This window comes from Trachemys scripta, chromosome 4 (assembly GCF_013100865.1).
Source record: "Trachemys scripta elegans isolate TJP31775 chromosome 4, CAS_Tse_1.0, whole genome shotgun sequence".
Classification (NCBI taxonomy): Eukaryota; Metazoa; Chordata; order Testudines; family Emydidae; genus Trachemys; species Trachemys scripta.
In genome coordinates this window covers 58,712,309-58,727,696 of record NC_048301.1, presented here as the reverse complement: position 1 = coordinate 58,727,696, position 15,388 = coordinate 58,712,309, and positions in this window count along the sequence as shown.

Here is a 15,388-nt window from a genome sequence, read left to right as displayed (position 1 = left end):
AACTTCTAGAGCCCTACCAAGGACTTAAAGGAATAGGAGAAAAGGAGGTCTCCCCACTTCTCTCTAGGGAGCTCCTTCATTCAAGGTTCAGCTAGTCCTGTAAGACTGCCTTACTGTCTTTTTACCAGGTTGTTCAGCTGAGGACTAATTAGTTCCTTCCCTCCACAGTCTCTGATTCACTAATTATTCAATCAGCTTTTACTGGGAAACTAATTGAGCATAACTCAATTGAGGCAAGTGATCAGAGTGCTGATCCAGATCTCAGAGGCAATGACTTGAATAGAATGGTAACATGAAGACCTCAGAGCAGATGGTTAGGCAGCAGAAGAAAAATGTAAGGCTCTTGAATCAGAATGAAAACTTTGTGTTCCTAAAAAAAAATAGAAGCTTCAGGAAAATACCTTCCCAAAAATGATTTATTAAATACTTCCTTTAGTTTTAAAGATATTGCCTCAGTCCTTCCAATAAGTGAAACTTTGGAGTCACCTGTTTCTCAGTCATTACATTATTACTTCTAATGAGTAATGTGTTGGTCTCAAAATATTCAATATATTTGTCTCCCTCAGAGCTAAAAAAGGTCAGCCACATTCCCATTATTATGCATGGACATTCCAGCATCGCAAGCATGTTCAATAAGCATCCATGGGCTATGGTCAAGAAGTGTTGAGAAAAAGGCTCTACTAGCCAGCAATAAATATTTCCCTTCTATAGAGTCAAGTATCAGGGGGTAGCCGTGTTAGTCTGTATCTACAAAAACAAGAAGAAGTCTGGTGGCACCTTAAAGACTAACAGATTTATTTGGGCATAAGCTTTCGTGAGTAAAAACCTCACTTCTTCGGATGCATCCGAAGAAGTGAGGTTTTTACTCACGAAAGCTTATGCCCAAATAAATCTGTTAGTCTTTAAGGTGCCACCAGACTTCTTCTTGTTTTTGTAGATACAGACTAACACGGCTACCCCCTGATACTTGACTCTATAGAAGGGAAATATTTATTGCTGGCTAGTAGAGCCTTTTTCTCAACACTTCTTGACCATAGCCCATGGATGCTTATTGAACATGCTTGCGATGCTGGAATGTCCATGCATAATAATGGGAATGTGGCTGACCTTTTTTAGCTCTGAGGGAGACAAATATATTGAATATTTTGAGACCAACACATTACTCATTAGAAGTAATAATGTAATGACTGAGAAACAGGTGACTCCAAAGTTTCACTTATTGGAAGGACTGAGGCAATATCTTTAAAACTAAAGGAAGTATTTAATAAATCATTTTTGGGAAGGTATTTTCCTGAAGCTTCTATTTTTTTTTAGGAACACAAAGTTTTCATTCTGATTCAAGAGCCTTACATTTTTCTTCTGCTGCCTAACCATCTGCTCTGAGGTCTTCATGTTACCATTCTATTCAAGTCATTGCCTCTGAGATCTGGATCAGCACTCTGATCACTTGCCTCAATTGAGTTATGCTCAATTAGTTTCCCAGTAAAAGCTGATTGAATAATTAGTGAATCAGAGACTGTGGAGGGAAGGAACTAATTAGTCCTCAGCTGAACAACCTGGTAAAAAGACAGTAAGGCAGTCTTACAGGACTAGCTGAACCTTGAATGAAGGAGCTCCCTAGAGAGAAGTGGGGAGACCTCCTTTTCTCCTATTCCTTTAAGTCCTTGGTAGGGCTCTAGAAGTTCAAATTGTGATATTATACCCTACTGGTGTTTGTGAACAGGTTTAGAATAAAATACAGCCAACGCATAAGACAAAAGTGGGTCTGAGCAGGTTCAGGGGCATCAGAAAACTGGGACAGAGCGTTACCCTGTTACAGAGACCTACACTTTCCTTTGTCATTCTCTTGCTCTTAATGTATTTAACAAACATTGTCATATTGTTTTTTATGTCCCTTGCTAGGTGTAATTCATTTTGTGCCTTAATCTTTCTGATTTTGTTTCTACATACTTGTGCTATTCTTTGTAGTCCTTTTTAGCAATTTGTCCATGTTTCCAATCTTTGTAGGATTCCTTTTTGATTTTCAGGTAATTAAAGAAGCTCCTGCTGGAGCCATATTGGCTTCTTACTATTCTTCCTATCTTTCCTTTGCATCAGGATAGTCTGTAGTTGTGTGTTCAATATTGTCTTCTTGAGAAACTGCCAGCTGTCCAGAACTCCCTTTTCCCTTTGATATTATTCACATAGGAGCTTATCTATCAGCTCTGAGTTTGAAATCTGCTTTTTTTTTTTTAAATCCATTGTCCTTATTCTGCTGCTTTCATTCCTTCCTTTACTTAGAATCATGAAATCTATAATTTCATGATCCCTTTCACCCAAATTGTCTTCCACCTTCAGATTTCCTACTAATTCCTGGATTTACTTTAGTAACATGTGACCCTTAGTGCTGATACTTTAAAGAAGTTATCAGATTGAGGAAGTTAACATATGCAAATCATGCATAGCATAGCAAATCATGGAAGGGGGTGTTTTCTCACTAAGCAGTGAGAGATTTGCAACTTCTGATATTTTCAAAAATGATACTTTCATTTCCCTAACTACTGCTGTGTCTCAACTTCCCCTTAGGGGTCTCTCTCTATTTTCTCAGTATAGTCAGAGAATCTTTGTTGTCTGTAGCAAACTTAGTTATGCTCTTCCTATTACATTTCACAGAATAAGTTTCTGCTCCCACTGCCCCTTCTATGCTTCATACAGTCTCCTAGAAGATATTAATACAAGAAAGAGCCTCTTTCTAAAACTACTGACTATGGCCTTTGTTCACTGATCAAGACCATGCAATATCCTATATAAGGCAAGCCCTACTTTCTAAAGAAAAGTAGAAACTGCAAGAGAACTGGGTGTCAGAACTCCTGGATTCTATCACCAGCTCTGTCACTGGTTCACTTTGTGGCTTAGGAAAGTCACTTAGGCTCAGATGTTTCAGAAAAGTGTGTGTAATTGTGCCTCTCATTCACATGCATACTTGCTATGATTATATGTGTAATTGGGGTAAATGAATGAAGAATTGAAGCATGCAGGTATACAAATGATCTTGAAAACCTAGGCCTTAAGCTCTTTGTCTCAGTTTACCCATGTGAAAAATGGCTGTGAAAACATTTAATAATGGAATTGTGAAGTTTCATTATTTTAAAATGTCTTGAAAGTCTAGGCTTAAAGGAAAATCATCATTATTTTTACTTCTGCTATTATTTACCATCTTGTTTAGCAAATATCTTTATTCTTGGTGCACTGAGGTTCAGATTCAACATGATGCTTAATGACTCATGAGAGCTATTCAGCATCTTTAATCTGCACCTCTCAAGAAGCATCAGCCCATTGCATGAATTAGCCTTGCAAATTTGGAGGGGTGTGTGTGGGGGTGTGTGTGTGTATTTTTGTACCATATTTGTGTATCTGCAGAAGAAAACAAATTATACACAAAATGCTAATTTTGTGAATAGCACAATGAGGCCCAAGGCAGAAGAGATATGGGTAACCATCAACATCTGATACAAATCTAAACACTAATTAAGCCTTTTGCACAGCAAATAAAAATTAAGTTAATAAAAGGAACCAGAATACATCAAACCCCACCCCCCCTTTTTAAAAAAAAAAAAAAAAAAAAAACAGGTCCGACTTTGAAGTGAATTAATGTTTCCAAACCGAAGCAGGTATATTTGCATCAAGCAGAAACATGAGAATAGAGTCAGCAGTGAAGCAATATTAAAACAGAAGATTACAGACTGGAAATTGGGCTCAATGTAAAATCTTTTTTTTTTTTTTTTAAAGTTACTGTAACTATAAGCAAGAAGTGAGTGCCAGAGGAAATGAGAATTTAAGAAAATGCAGACATTTTGGCAGGGCTGCAAAATTGAAGGCTTTAAGGGAAGAAAACATAGAGAACTGAAGGAAATATTAGTTGGAGAAAAGATAGAATTGTAGAAGCATCAAGCTTTGGTGAAAGAAATAAGCCTGTATCCAATGCTTTACAATCAAAGGCACATACTGCGTGAAAGTAGGCAGCCCTGTCACAGCTGATTGGGGAGGGGGAGGATTTTAAGTGCAAGATTTTTTTTTTTTTTTGTTTTTAACCATTTGAAGACTAAACCATTGTGTATCATACAAACACATATGCACATAAAGAGAAGCATTTGGGGGAGTGGTAAAGGCGGGGGGAATCCAGTGAATTAAGGGTTAAGCTGTTGAAAGAGTTACCAGACACCATTTCTGTAGAAATGATGAAGTTGAGATTTAGAAGATGTTGAAAGAATTGTGATTCTGAATGGCCAAATACACATTAGTGCCCCTACCTTGACACAAATAAACCACAGCTGCCTGGATAGCATAATTCCCCATAGTCTGAAACTGTATATGTTATTCAGAAGGATCTTCAAAAATAGAAGTAGGAGAATGAGAGAGTCACAGGGAAGCCAGGGATCTAGAGCTGACCTAGCAGGCTGCCACTCACTGCCTGTGCAAGAAAGCTGACATGGAGCCTACCTTTATCAAAGGTAGCTCCAATGAAACATGCATTTAGGGTCTGATCCTGCTCTTGTAGATGCTAGCAGCAAAACAGTAGGTGCTCATATGCTATTGTTATAGGCACAGTGTAAGAATCGTAGCAGAATACAACTCCCATTGACTTCCAGGAAAGGTGGGTTGGTCCTTGTTTCAGTACTATAGGGTGCCCACCCTTGTGGGCATGGAAGGGAGAGTGGTGGGTATTTGGCCTTACATGGGGCCACTCCTCAGTCTTTAATATGAAATCTTTAATCATTCCAGTCTCTGTAGTTAATGAATTGCTGAGCTGTGCACTCAGTACTCCCCTGAGGCACCTATTTCTTTGCTGCTACATGGTTCAGAAATACTTGGAGTCCCCTGCTCGGTTCTTTATAACATTTATTTATTCTGGTTTAGTCTTTAACCACCCAAGCATTAGCCCATCATTTACCAGCTGCCCACTTCCAAAGCTGCTCTCTCGGCACTCCCCAACACTGCACCCACAATGTATTCTCTCCTAATGGGCTGTAAATGCAGCCCCTGTCTTCGGTCTTATACAAAGCAAACACTGCACACACTAACTACTACTTTTGACCTTTGCTTCTGGAACAGACGTCTCCTGGCTGACAAACCAGACAAAGAAGAAGAGGACATTTCACACCTATGCTAAATCACACTTATGAAAACTTGTGAGTCTCTTGTCTGAGTCCAGCCAATTATAAGAACTCCTACTTCAGCAGCTAGTTCAACCAGATGGTATACAACCTACTACAGCACAGGACACATTCTTTTAAAGAACAGATTTTACATGAATGCTGTGCTTGTCAGTCTGGCACCTTTCACATCTCTGTAAGCTGAGTCCTCCCCACAGAACAGGAATGACAAAGGCAAGCTTCCCCACAGTGCCCTGCCAATATGCCTCAACCCTGCATTGGAGGAATCACCTCTAGTGGAGAGGGTGAAATTTAGTCGCCATGTCTATTCAGTTGTCTTATTTTCTGAGATTACTAACAAGAGTGCCAGTTAGTCGGTGGTGGTGGTGGTTGTAACATGGGAACAGTTGTTCATTAGGAAATGGACTGCAACCACCAATTTTTTTTCACAGCAGATACTAGACAGCCTTCAGAGGGCATAGCAGTCTAGGCCAGATTTGAACTAGCAATCTAAAATGAAAGACTTTATATTCCAGTCCCAGTCGCTGAAGCTATTTGGGTTTGCTAATGAATTTATCGTAATGCACTAGCTAAAAATGTATTGTACAGTGGAGCTCCATGGTATAGAATCAGACTTGTTCAGCGGCCTGTCACAGACGCTACGCAAACAAAAGAGAATTTCCTTTGGTCCAAATGGTAGATGCCTGTGCTTTTGGTCCAGACTTCTTGCCCCATAATTGTGCAAAGTTTCAGGATGCCATGCAAGTGACAAACAGGATGCAATAAGTGGCCACAATTTTGTCTCATTAATGAGAGAAGCAATCATTGAATATGACATGTACAATGATGTCCCCTATATGCAGCTTGTAAAGCATTTTGGGATCCTTCTCAACCAGGACACACACCATCTGTGCAAGCCCACTAGGTGTTTGCTTCAACCCACCAGCATCCTCTAACTGAGTTTCTGCCAAATGGATCTCTCATAAGTCCCTATTTTGGTCAGACATTTGGGGATGCAAAGAAACTGAACCCTGTAGCTCACTCTATGCAGAAGGATCCCAAAGCATTTTATAAACTGCTCCGGGTGGCTTGTAACATCCGGGCTAAAATTCCAGCAACTGAGGGGTGGAGGCGGCTCAGAGGCAGACCCCCATTACATGGGTTCATCAAGTCTGTTCCGATGTTGGACTCTCAGGTCATCAAGCCTGTGTGATTGCGCAGGAATGGACCAAATGGCGAACAGTCGCTACGGCTGACTGTCTGGCTAAGCATTAAAGAAGAAGATATAAGGATTAATTACTCACTAGCTATATGCAGCTACTTCTGGGGTAGTACCCAGCGGCCATTCTGTGTAGAAATGTGCTAACCCCTTCAGAAACCTTGCCCTCACAGACCTCCTGATTGTGTCCCTCTTTCTTCCACTGCCACAGATGGAGAACATAAGAACAGCCATAATGGGTCAGACCAATAGTCCATCTAGCCCAGGATACTGTCTTCTGACAGTGGCCAATGCCAGGTGCTTCAGAGGGAATGAACAGAACAGGCAGTCATCAAATGATCCATCCCCTGTTATCCACTCCCAGCTTCTGGCAGTCAGAGCCCAGGGATTCCCTGAGCATGGCATTGCATCCCTGACCATCTTGGCTAATAGCCATTAATGGACCTACCCTCCATGAATTTATCTAATTCTTTTTTGAACCCCGTTATAGTTTTGGCCTTCACAACATGCCCTGGCAATGAGTTCCACAGGTTAACAGTGCATTGTGTTTAGCAATACTTCCTTCTGTTCATTTTAAACCTGCTGCCTACAGATTTCATTGGGTGACCCCTGGTTCTTGGGTTATATGAAGGGGTAAATAACACTTCCTTATTCACTTACTCCACACCATTCATGATTTTCTAGACATATTCTCTTCCCCGCCCCCCCCAGTCATCTCTCTTCCAAGCTGAAAAATCCCAGTCTTTTTAAGAGCTACCTTCATTATGCAGGAGAGTGAGTGTCATTTTCAGTTCAATTGCATGTAGTCTTTAATGTAATACACATAAAGACTTGTTGTACTTAGGGATGAATTGGCAGGCACAAACAATGCAGGCAAATGCTAAAGCAGCTTATAGTATTAGTTTTCAGAAACCTGTATCCTTTGTCCAATTACACTGCTCTACAGCCAAAATGCTTCTGAAATAAATGTAGTCAAACTTTACTAATTCTGGGTCACTGAGAACAAAAATGATGCTTAAAATTGTTGATTGGCTCTAGTTTTCAAGATATGCTATTGGGTCAGTATATACGACCCTTGACTTAGGAATGGCGGAGGATAAGTGAGTTATAAAGGGAAGGGATCTCAATTTAAACCAGAAATGACTAAAATACATCTTTGACTGGATCTATGAATAAATCTATGGTTGGGTTTGGACAGTATTTGCTTTTGAGGCAAAACAATGAATGATGCAATCTGAAGCTGGTATTGCATCGTACATGATATGAATTGCATCATGTTAGTCCTAGAAGTCATGGATGATGCAATCATAACAAAGCTTACATCACTCTGCTGAACAAATTGCCCTATATCAGCTCTAGAAATCATACAGTGTCGTGCTCTCTTATTTGTCAGTGTTTGATTTTTGCAAAGGGACACATTTCTGCTCAGCCAAAGTGAGCAGAGAAGCCTCGTACTTGTGTGAACAGTACAGATAACTTCTGCTATGTTTGTGGTGATGTGACTTTTGCATCACAAAAGCACAGTATAACCACTATGGTTAAGAATGCCCATCACCTTTATTTTGGCTGCAAAATTGGAGATCAGGACAAGAGGTGGGCCCCACACATATGCTGCAACACTTGTGCAACAAATCTTCGCCAGTGGTTAAACAGGAAAAGGAAATCTATGCCTTTTGCAGTGCCAATGATTTGGAGAGAGCCAACAGATCATACCAGCAGTTGTTACTTCTGCATGGTGCCTCCAGTTGGGAAAGGTGTGTCAAAAAAGAAAAAGTAGACTGTGCATTATCCAAACATTCCATCAGCTATACACCCAGTACCCCACGGAGAAGGACTGCCGGATCCTGATGCACCAGAATCATTCTCACTTGAGTCAGACGAGGAAGAGGATGAAACTTCTGGTCCTGAACCATCAATGTCACAGGACCCACATTTTCTCCCATCCTCCTCCTCCTCTGAACCACACCTCATAACACAAGGTGAACTGAATGACCTTGTCAGGGATTTGGAACTACCCAAGAGTAAGGCAGAGCTGTTGGGCTCCAGACTACAGCAGTGGAATCTCCTGGCAGGTGATGTTAGGGTTTCCATGTTCCATGACTGTCAAAAGGATCTTGTCCCATTCTTCTTCATGGAAGGTGATCTTGTAGCCTGCAACAACATTGATGGTGTAATGGCAGCCCTCAACATCGGTCACGATCCAGATGAGTGGAAACTGTTCATTGATTCATCGAAGACTAATCTTAAAGCTGTTTTACTGCATAATGGCAATGTTTTGCCATCAATTCCAGTTGGTCATGCAGTCCATATGAAGGAAACCTATGACAACATGAAACAACTTTTGCGGTGCATAAACTATGACCAACATCAGTGGCAGCTTTGTGGCGATTTGAAGGTTGTTGCTCTCTTGCTTGGTCTGCAGACTGGATACACAAAGTACTGCTGTTTTCTCTGCAAATGGGATAGTCATGCAAGAGATTCCCACTACATCAAGAAAGATTGGCCACTCCGACAGTCATTGGAGCCTGGGAGGAAAAGTTTTCAGAGTAGCAGCCGTGTTAGTCTGTATCCGCAAAAAGAAGAACAGGAGTACTTGTGGCACCTTAGAGACTAACAAATTTATTAGAGCATAAGCTTTCGTGGACTACAGCCCACTTCTTTGGATGCATATAGAATGGAACATATATTGATATGAAGATACTGATCGTCCAGAAAACACCATCCTGGCCACTATGGACGTAGAAGCCCTCTACACCAATATTCCACACAAAGATGGACTACAAGCTATCAGGAACAGTATCCCTGATAATGTCACAGCTAACCTGGTGGCTGAACTTTGTCCTCACCCACAACTATTTCACATTTGGGGACAATATATACCTTCAAGTCAGCGGCACTGCTATGGGTACCCGCATGGCCCCACAATATGCCAACATTTTTATGGCGGACTTAGAACAAGGCTTCCTTAGCTCTCGTCCCCTAACGCCCCTACTCTCATTGCGCTACATTGATGACATCTTCATCATCTGGACCCATGGAAAAGAAGCCCTTGAGGAATTTCACCATGATTTCAATAATTTCCATCCCACCATCAACCTCAGCCTAGATCAATCCACACAAGCGGTCCATTTCCTGGACACTACTGTGCTAATAAGCAATGGTCACATAAATACCACCCTATACCGGAAACCTACTGACCGCTACACTTACCTACATGCCTCCAGCTTCCATCCAGGACACACCACACGATCCATTGTCTACAGCCAAGCTCTAAGATATAACCGCATTTGCTCCAATCCCTCTGATAGAGACAAGCACCTACAAGATCTCTATCAAGATCTATTCTTAAAACTACAATACCCACCTGCTGAAGTGAAAAAACAGATTGACAGAGCCAGACGAGTACCCAGAAGTCACCTCCTACAAGACAGGCCCAACAAAGAAAATAACAGAACACCACTAGCTGTCACCTTCAGCCCCCAACTAAAATCTCTCCAGCGCATCATCAGAGATCTACAACCTATCCTGAAAGATGATTCTTTACTCTCACAGATCTTGGGAGACAGACCTGTCCTCGCTTACAGCCAACCCCCCAACCTAAAGCAAATACTCACCAGCAACCACACATCACTGAACAAAACCACTAACCCAGGAACCTATCCTTGTAACAAACCCCGATGCCAACTCTGTCCACATATCTATTCAAGTGACATCATCATAGGACCTAATCACATCAGCCATACCATCAGGGGCTCGTTCACCTGCACATCTACCAATGTGATATATGCCATCATGTGCCAGCAATGCCCCTCTGCCATGTACATTGGCCAAACCGGACAGTCTCTACGCAAAAGAATTAATGGACACACATCTGTTATCAGGAATCAAAATACTCAAAAACCAGTGGGAGAACACTTTAACCTGTCTGGTCATTCTATGACAGATCTGCGGGTGGCTATATTACAACAGAAAAACTTCAAAAACAGACTCCAACGAGAGACTGCTGAGCATGAATTGATATGCAAACTAGACACAATCAACTCCGGTTTGAATAAGGACTGGGAATGGCTGAGCCATTACAAACATTGAATCTATCTCCCCTTGTAAGTATTCTCACACTTCTTATCAAACTGTCTGTACTGGGCTAGCTTGATTATCACTTCAAAAGTTTTTTTTTCTCTTAATTAATTGGCCTCTCAGAGTTGGTAAGACAACTCCCACCTGTTTATGCTCTCTGTATGTGTGTATATATATCTCCTCAATATATGTTCCATTCTATATGCATCCGAAGAAGTGGGCTGTAGTCCACGAAAGCTTATGCTCTAATAAATTTGTTAGTCTCTAAGGTGCCACAAGTACTCCTGTTCTTCTTTTTGGGAGGAAAAGTGTTCAGCATCCACCACTTGTTGAATCAAGGAAGATTTTGTTAACACCCTTACACATCAAGCTGGGTCTGATGAAGAACTTTGTCAAGGCCACTGACAAAACACAAGCAGCTTTCAAGTACCTCCACGGAAAATTAAGTGAAGCTAAGATAAAGGAAGGTGTCTTTGTTGGTCCTCAGATTCGTGAACTTCTTCGAAATGATGCATTTGACCGTGCACTGCGTGGCAAGGAAAAGATGGCATGGAAAGCCTTCCAGTTAGTGGCAATAAATTTTCTCAGAAACAACAGGGCAGACACCTACAGGTTGTTGGTGGAAAACCTCCTCAGGGCATACAAAAGCCTTGGTTGCAACATGTCGCTAAAGATGCATTTTTTTTTTTTTTGCCCTCTCATCTAGATTTCCCCCCCCCACCACCACCAAACTGCGGAGCAGTGAGTGGTGAGCGATTTCACCAGGACATTGCAACAATGGAGAAACGCTGTCAGGGCAAATGGAGCCCATCAGTGCTTGCAGACTATTGCTGGACAGTGACAAGAGATGCTCCATTTAATGAATACAAGAAACAAGCCAAGAAGCGCTGAGTAGACACTGAATAGGACTAAACTATGTACATAATAGTTTTTTGCCTTTTTGTTTCATAATAAATTTTATTTATATAACCTTTTGCTGATTTTTAAAGTGTTACATAAACAGGACAGGTGAAATATCATCATGTAAAGCAACCATAAACACATGAAAAGACCTAGGTTTACAATTTATGATTAAAACTCTATCTACACAATATGCATAGTCATAAAATGTAAAAACTTAAATATCTTAGAAACAGTAGCCAATCAGTTGTTTTAATTGTCATAGTTGAATTCAGCCCATCAAAATACATAATAAATAGCACATTTTATCTCTGAAGCAGACGACTTCTCAAAAATTGTAGACCAGTGTTACCACTCCCTTCCACATACATATTTATAGTTGTCTCTAATGGAAATTAATGTGCAACGTGGTTTACTGCAGTGTCTGAGCATAAAATCTTCTATAAAACACATTTTTAAATAACTTTCCCGTTTTCATTCTTGCTTCTCTTTTGTTAAGTCCTGTACTATTTCCCCCTTTCCTTCTAAAATACATGTTGGTGTGTCTTTTCCTCTTTCTTTTAGAGCCTGTTTTCACTCAGTCCAGTTTTTTTTTTTTTCTGTTGAGGTTAGTAAAGTGTTCCCTCCTGATTTGCTATTTCTATAGCATCAAAACCCATACCAAGCAGTTATTTATTTCTATTTTGGTTTATTTAAAAATAGATCTAGAGCCCTGGGTGCATGTTTAAAAATTGGTCCTAATTTGTATATTTTATTAATGTCCAAAATAATATAATGTCCTCCTCAATTCACCCCAAACTAGGCTTCTCACATTACTCAGTACAGCCAACCTGTCCCAGAAAAAGCATGGGACATAAAGTGAACTTGCAGCATGCATGAGCTAAAGGACAACAAATTTGGGCTCAAGTGAACCAGTGGGAGAGGCAAGGTTATAGGGCTTGTCTACACTGGCACTTTACAGAGCTGCAACTTTCTCGCTCAGGGGTGTGAAAAAACATCCCCCCGAGCACAGCAAGTTTCAGTGCTGTAAAGCGCCTGTGTAGACAGTGCAGCAGCGCTGGTAGCTACGCCCCTCATGGAGGTGGGCTTTTTTTTTTTTTTAGAGCGCTCTCTCCCAGCGCTATGCCACAACTACACAAGCCACACTAAACCACTGCTGTGGCAGCGCATTAGCATTGCCAGTGTAGACTAGCCCATAGACTCTACATCACAGAAGTAACCCTGTCCCCAGTCCTCTCCCAGTTAAACTAAGAGGTGTGTTGGTACCAGCATCTCAGTTAATCTCAACCATTGCAGTATCACACATTGGAGAGGAACCTAGGATCTAACCATTCAGGGGCTTATAAAGTTAAGAATAAACACTTTAAATTACACCCAGAAATGAACAGGGAGCATGTACAGTTCACATAGCACAAGTATAAGGTGCTCCATGCAGAAAATACCGGTAAACAAATGAATGGCATTAGCTACTCCACATATCTGGGCAGACTGCTTTGGCCTGTGGAAGAGCAAAACACAGGAAGCAGCCCTTCGGAGAGTCACAATGTATAAATAGCTCTGCTGACAGCATAACAAAGACTCGGCTGTGCTACTGTACAGCACAGCCAACCATGGTATCACCGTGTCACTGAAACAAAACCAATGTGTTACCTGATGTGAAACCATATCGGGGGTGGGGATGGGGGTCAACTGGCAACCACAGCTACAATTGCCAAACAACACTGCAAATAAACATTACCACGGCAATGCAATAGAATGTCTTTCTGGGGAATCTCATAAGGGTAGATGCTATTGCAGAGCAAGATGAGCCCATGTGCACTTCTTGGGATTGTTCCCAGTTGATATAACCCTCCCTTTCTTCCAGCTTGGGCAGCCAATTGTTGTCATAGTTCCTGAAAGAATAGCAGTCAGGACCCCGCCAGCAGATTTCATATGCGTGCCATGGTATCGATTAGTCATACCTAAAGTGTGTGTGTGCAGGGTGGGGACGTGGTTGCTGATGAGCAGGATTGCTGTTTTCACAGTAGGAGGTGTCTGACCAGGTTTGTTAAAAACAAACAAACAAGACCCAAATGGAGATATGGCCCGATTTGCCACTGCCCTGTACCTTGTGCCCTCATTTACACCTGTGCAAAGAGAGAGTAAAATGCTCCTATTCTGATCTGGCAGCACACGCCCCCGGGTCAATAGTGGATCTGGCCCTTAGGGTGCAAAGCTATTCCTGTTTTAAATCAATGGGAGTTTTATCACTGACCACAATGGAAGGAAGATCAGGCTTTTAGTGTTAACAGCTATTTAAAAATCCTCATGCTTTCCAACAACTGAAAGGCCCTTACAAAAACCCAAACAAACATTCACACATGCAACACTGGAAGTCCGGCTTGAGTTACAAACACAGGAAATTAAATACAAAACTGTGTTACAATAGCATAGAGGATCTGACTTAAATCAACCCAAACAAGGGCATACACAGTTCAGGTTGCCACTCTATCTCCCCCTCCCCCCAAGGGCTTGTCTACATACAAACATTGTAGCACTTTAGATAAACCGCATAGAGTGGCTAAGATATACCAGTAAAGATGTGTTATATCCTATAGCTATTCCCATTTGGGCAGGGCACTAAGCTATAGCACTCGAAGGGGATCTCTATACTGCTGCCACTACAGCAGCATGACAGAGCTGCCACTGTGCTGCTGTAGGGAGCATCTACACTACGGCGCTACATTGACAGAAGGCGGTTGTTCTTCGATATAGTTAATCCAGCTCTGACAAGCAGTAGCTACGTTGACAGAAGAATTTTTCCATCAATTTAGATGCATCTACACCAGGCATTAGTTTGACCTAACTACAGCGCTCAGGGCACAACATTTCTCACAGCCCTGAGTGACGTAGCTAGGTCAATCTACTTTTTAATTGCAGAGTAGGCCTCCGTCACCTCTATACCATATGCGTAGACTGGGCCTTAGTGCCTTCCCCTGATGTGCCCTTAGACATTATAGCAAATATACTACTATCCTGTAACATCACATACCCTTCTAAGTGCCTCTCCCGCTCCCCAAAATCTATAGACACAGTGGGGTAGAGTTGCCACATTTCTAATTGCTGGTAACCGGACCCTGAGGCCCTGCCCTGCCCCTTCTCCCAAGGCCCTGTCCATGCCCCACCTCTTCTCTGAGGCCCCACCCCTTCTCTGCCTCTTCCCCAGGCACCTGGCAACCATAAGTGGCACCTGGACACAGATGCCAAAAGCCAGACTGTCCAGGTAAAATGCAGACAGGTGGCAACCCTCCACTCGGGTCAATTAAAGGTAGAGTGTAGCCTCAGCTCTACATGTCCTGTCTTGTGGTTTTCTTTTAAGGCAGGAACTTAACCTAGCTTAGAGTTTGTATTTTATGTCCTTAGTTCTAGGTTACACACTTGCTTTTCTCCTTTTAGCTTTGATTGGTTTTGTCCCATCAAACATTTTATATGAGAACGTTGTTATGAGATTGGTAGCTAGTTGCCGAATCGTGGCAGAGTTATCTGAGGCCATACTACTAAAAAAAGATTCAAGTTCTGAACATTTATCTGGAGCCCTGCATAAGGTCACATGTCTACTCCAGCAGAAGGGCTTGCAAAGTTAAACAATGTCCCCTCGCTTGCTCTGTCTGAGTAAATACAGACCATATTGGAGTAAATAAACAGCCAGGCAGTGTCCCAGACAATGGGCCTTGGCGATGAATTAATAAACTCTGCCTCTTGCATTAGCAGAGTGTGACTGAAACTGGCAGCAGTCCCTGGCTGGACTCCAGAAACGATTATTACTAGACAGAGCCAAAGGAGACTTGGCACGAAGCAGGGCCCACAGCTGGAGATTAGGTAACAAGAGTCAATGCTTTACAGAGCTGCCAGGGCGTTGGTCACCCTGCTTGAAAAGCGGGTCAAAATTTTGTTTTTGTGGCTCATATTCACATATACTGCCTACCTCCAAAACTCACACCGATTCAAACTATAATTCTCAGTGGATTTTTCTTCCTAGAACTGGATCTGTCATGCCAAACCCATAAAGTACCAACACTAC